The following is a 5,758-nucleotide window of genomic DNA, read 5'->3' on the forward strand; positions in this document are numbered from 1 at the left end:
GCAATTTGTTTTTTACTGCAAGGCATCAAGTACGATTTAGTACTGAAATGTTATTGGCTTATTTATAACTTTATTGTTCTTAGACATCCATAGTCAATTACTATTGGAAATCAATCTATATATTATGTCGAGACTCAAGACTAGCATGTTTGTAGATTGATGTTCACACTTGTTATGGACGAGAATCATGAGATAAATTTTTCACATACATACACATTAAGGGGTAGACAATAAAGTTATCACACTTTTCTAGCATTTCCAATATGAAAAACATATATTTTTTTCACATTACTTGAAAGGGGTTACATAGAAGAAATCAATTTCATCTATCCACACATACAAAAAAAAAAAATCTAGATCAACACAGCTTTTAGATCCATCCCCTTTCCTTTTCCTTTTGACTATTCTTTTGTTGAATATCTTTAGCTCCTCCTCTACTACCAATCTCCCCTACTTCCAATGGAAACTCTAACTTTCTCCATTCCTACATTTACACCAACCTTCCTCATGTGCTGCTGAAATGGAGACTTAACCTGTATTTTCTTGTGAAGGCTTCTTCTTAGTATGCTACCAATCCTCTTAGCACCACTTCTAACTTCTTTAGGACATAAGAAATGAGTCTGTGCAAGCACACAGTTGGTTTCTGATTCCCCATTGGCATCCTTCTGATCAAATTGGTTTGTTAACTTTGGTAATAATGGTGACTGGAATTGTGTTAAGCTAGGTATACTTGGGAGTCGAATCAGAGAGTTTCTCCTTGAAGCAACGGCTGAAGGAACATGCGGTGTCATCATGCAGATAGAAGGTCTTCCAAGCCTTTTTGGCAGTAGGGCTTTGTCAGCCATGTCACCATTGTTTTCTTTCTCAGCATGATCAATGCACTTGATGGACGTCTCCATTGTGGAAATAGGTATACAAGGTTTCAAGATAATTTTCTTAGTGAGTGGTTTAGCTGAATTTATTTGTTGGTCTTTGAACCACCCACCATTAACTGGATCATTGAAATTCTTAAGACTTCCTAGTGGTCTACTTGCAAGTGCTAGTCTCAGAAGTGTATTGTTTTGCTTTTCTTGATGTTTCATTTGGTGCTGTTCAACTATCTTTGAGTCTACATGTTGACGCGCCAGCTTTCTCTCAACCAAAAGTTGTGATTCCGGTTCCTTGACCTTGAAAGTGAAAATGGACAATGATGAGACATTTGCAAGTGAAGTCCAAGAGAATCCATCTACTTCAGGAAAGGAAGACTACTTAGAAGGATATAAATTATAAATTTGTGCTTTGATACAACACCTTCTCTTGGAGATTTTTGTTCTTATTGTCTCTTTCCTTCATCTTGGACTCCAATCCATGGATTGTTTCCTCCAGCTTCTTCATTTGCAAATCTTTCAGTTTTACCTCTTGTTTGACTTTCTCAAGCTAACAAAGGAGAGTCAACTTATTGAAAATGAAACAGGCTATGACTGTTAAGCAGTGAAATATAGGTAGTTTATAAATACAACAACATTACATCAGTCATACCATTTGTTTGTGTCTCAAAAGTTCAATAGTGTCCAACTGCTTTCTTGTAGATCCCAATTCTATTCCTCTTACTCTACTAGCAAAGTTTAGAGAGAAAATTGTCTCACTCAAATAGTTTTCATTAGAATTGATCTGTACAAACATGAGTGCATTTGAATGTGCGCCTAGAAAAACAAGAGTGTCCATCAAATTTTCTAGTTATATTTGCATACATGTGGAGGATAGAAGTCAGGCATACACGTGCAAAAGAAGCAACCCTAGATAAGTTTCTTTGCATGGAGAAATAAGTACCTAATGAGTGTTGCAGTAAGTGTGTAAGGTTGGAGTTCCTGCAGCATGAAGAACAAAAATTTCAATACCAACCAATAGACCAAAAGATATTTCAGCATTTGTAATCGAAAACATGAGCTAAAACTTATGTTGACATAACCTGAAAGGAATGTGTGAACTTTTTGTTGCAAGAGCTGATATGACATCACCAAGTGCAGAGAGAGACCTATTAATATTTTGTGTCTCCTTTAGTCTATTGCCATGCACTTCTGTCTTTGCCACTCGTTCACTGCCGGCTAGGTCCTCAACCATAACTTGGTTCTCGTGCATTCCCCATTCAACTAATTGTCCCCCTTAACCATAACACATTGAATGCTGTATATAGAAACAACAGACCATCATAAGCGGTGTTTATCCAACCACATGGTTTACAAATGAATATGATTCAAATATGGTTTAGGAATGTAATTAAAAAAAGTTTAAGCTGACCAGTGAGATCGGCTGCTATGCTCATTGGAATTGGTTGAGCTTACTGCCCTCGCATTGCTACTGGTTTGTAGGACTTCCCAAACTTCAGTCATATTGTTCACGTGTGCCTTGCATTCCTCTAGCAGCTTGCCTTATCTCAAGTCATACTGTTCCTGGATGATTTCCTACAACCAGCAAATATGTTATTTGCTCATTGTACGCTTCTAAGACACTTACAGAAATGTCATAACAGTAGAGCTTTTGCCTCTCCTTGATTATGTCAAACATTTTCTTAAAATAAATTAAATTAACACCTCGAGCCTCTTCTGTGCCCTCCATTGTGAAAGTTTTACCTGTCCTAGTTTGTCCATATGCAAAAATGCATACATTGAACCCATCTAGAACTGAGGTTGCAAATGGTGCTGCATCTTCAAAAATATCACCTATAAAGAAAACAATACAAATCTATGAAAATGAGAATTTGTGTTCATTTCAGAATCCCATCTTACAGAATTCATGGCATGAAAGCATCAATACCTTGCTTAGCTTGGCGTGGACCAAAGACAACATCAAACTTGAAAGTCCTCTTAGGAGATCCATTTGACATTACAGTTAAATCACCATCTTTCGCAGATTCAAAATCTAAGGCCATTATTGCTCCTGCATATATCTCGTCGGCATTGACAGGCCATTGTTGCCATTGTAGATACTTTCAAGTTTCATCTAAAATGACATAAAATTAGAGGCATTTATTTGATTTCTACCCATTTCAACTTTGAATAAATATCACTAGAGATTTTAAAGCGATTTGAAACTTGGGACTCTTTATATTTGTTATTGTTCATAGGAGTGAATTCAGGTTCAAATTAAAAAAATATAAACAATAAAAGGAGTATTTGTGGAATTTTCTTTAGTTGATTGAGAAATTAAACATTGTCTGAAAAGATTCTATTTTTTTTTTTATCTTAGAAGTCAGGATATTTTAATCTATGAGTGATGATTGATGAGCATGTAGTTGGAATTTACTTTTTAGTCTTTCAAAGAACCACTGAAATTATAAATATAAATTGTTGAGACTGGGGAAATGTTTTGAGCAAGAAATGACTCTGGTCCCTTAATTCGTAGGGCGCTGTCACATTAGTTCATGGTAATTGAATCGGGATTCAAATAGTGAATTGGAGGACCTATTTTCCAAATCTTGAATTGAATTGTGAGATTCATGATTGATATTAAAATATAGTATATACAACTAACAAAGACATAAAAGCACAAATTCATGAAGGAATGAAAATGTAGATTTTTTTCATGTGAAGACTAAAATGAAAAGAAATATCAAGTGTAAGGACCAGAATTTTAATTTAACCTTATTTAAATGATTATTGTTTTTTTGCTAATGTCTACTATTAAATTATGTGTGCATGCATGCTTATAGTACTCAATATAATGTTAAATGGGGTTATGCTATTAGTATAGCATGAGGATAAACATTGCTCTAAATAAAAATTTCATTCTATTGTATGAGGATGAATGTAATTGTTGTTATTCAGGTCTTCTTTTGTTCTGAATTTATGAATGTATCTATTGATTCTTTTTCTTTGATATAGGTTTCTTTTATGACTAAGCTACTTGTTTCTATTGATTCTAAAGTTGTTTGAGATTGTATTTTGGTCGTAGAAACTTTTTGTCTCAACAAAATTCAATGTATTAGGCTAGCTCTTGGAGGAGCTGAACAAGTATAGGTATTACTTTATTCTCCGATGTCCATTATGCTATCACCTTGCTCTATAAAATTCCTACCTCCAATTAGATTCAGTTCCTCAAATAGTGGTACTAGAGGCCCTGGTAATTGGCAGTGATGATTCATGCTATCTTTCACATTCCTGTTAATGTATAATCAGTTTAACTTTTTAAGGTCTATGAAAAGTGTATAATATGTTGCCTTGATTGACTTCAATATACATATCATGAGAATAGATTTTAATGGACATAACTAACAAAACTTTTTTCTTAAAAAAATAATAAAGGAAAAATTAGGTAGTCACAATAATTACTATATTTTTGTAAAATTATTCTAGTATGGTATACCATTAATTAAGCAGAAAAAAAGGAAAAAAATTGAAGTTGGAAGAGGTTGAAGCAGATCTCTGAACTTGAACAATTCCAAAGGGATTGAGCATTCCATGGAGATACTTTAGGATTGATTAATTTGCAATGATCATTTTTGTTGAATACCACAAATTTGACGAGCTTTAATCTTTGTACTTGTGCCAGAAACCAGAAAACTTGTCTAAGGTGGCATGAATCTTCTTGATTTGTGAACATCTATAGCTACAATGTTGCCAACATAATTTTGGGGACTCACAAAGGAGATCATTTTTCCAAGAACTCTAGAGGTAATTATACTCTTTTTATTTTAACTCAATATATAATACTCATCAATGTGATTACCTCCTTTTAATTTCTTTAAATTAGGTAATAATATCACAATTTGTTTATTGGCAATTTATGTTTCCACACATAATATATATACTGCTTTAAATGAAGACCACTTGTGTCTTAGTTAAATTAGTGTGACAAAGACTATTGCAAACGAAAAGCTATGTAATAATTTGAAATGTAAAAAGTTAATTGTGTGCCTTTTATCAAAGATTTTATAAAAGGACAATGTTGATAGTTGAAACATTGAGACACCTAGGCCAAAACTTTAGTGTTCAATGCTGGGATCACTCACACAACATGGAATCAACCCACACATTCAGATCCCCTTTTGATCCTCTCAAAAAATAGCATAATTTGGAACAAATTGCCAAATTGAAGACCTCCTTATTGTCCCTTTTGGTGGAGATTAAAGTTGGCCTAGTTAGAATACCTTTTTGAACATATGTTGATAACACCCTTCACAATTATGTATGATTACCATCTTAAGGGGCATCACTTTCTGTTTGATGAGGCTTTCCATTATTACTTGCTTGCTCCTTGCATCATAGTCTGCTTTAAAGAATGGCATTCATCTCATTGCTCTTTGTGCAGACATATAAGCCATTGTCAATGGCTTTCATGCATCCCTTAGTAATTTCATTCATTCACGAAATAATGTTTATAATGTTCAGAACTTCAAATAATGTCCAATAATTAACATGTACACATTGTGTGTTTTCTTTTTTTTTAATGTTTTTCCCCGTGGATAACACTGTGCTTAGAGATTAGATCAGCCACAGACATGTTGCATTTGCTTGTGCATGCAACATAGTAAGGAAAAATGTTTGGACTTTGTTATTTATTGGCAGAACCACTTGACTGGACAAACTTCAAGCTAGAGTTTGCCTACAATTCACCTAAGCTAGATTGGAGACTCTGAACAACTTCACTGGAAAAAAAAGCGTGAAGCTAGAGAAACATACAAGTCACCTAAGCTTCAGGTTATAATTTCGTAATTTGTTGACAATGATATGCCAACAAAGGGTAATTAAGGTGGACCACATGCTTCAGTTTGAAAACCTTG

General features: G+C 34.2%; 1 pseudogene; it reads right to left on the bottom strand.

The window, feature by feature from the left end:
• Positions 1-410: 410 nt before the first annotated feature.
• Positions 411-5,215, bottom strand: LOC114368380 (annotated as a pseudogene).
• Between the last annotated feature and the right edge of the window lie 543 nt (positions 5,216-5,758).

Source organism: Glycine soja, chromosome 9 (genome assembly GCF_004193775.1).
Source record: "Glycine soja cultivar W05 chromosome 9, ASM419377v2, whole genome shotgun sequence".
NCBI classification, from domain to species: Eukaryota; Viridiplantae; Streptophyta; class Magnoliopsida; order Fabales; family Fabaceae; genus Glycine; species Glycine soja.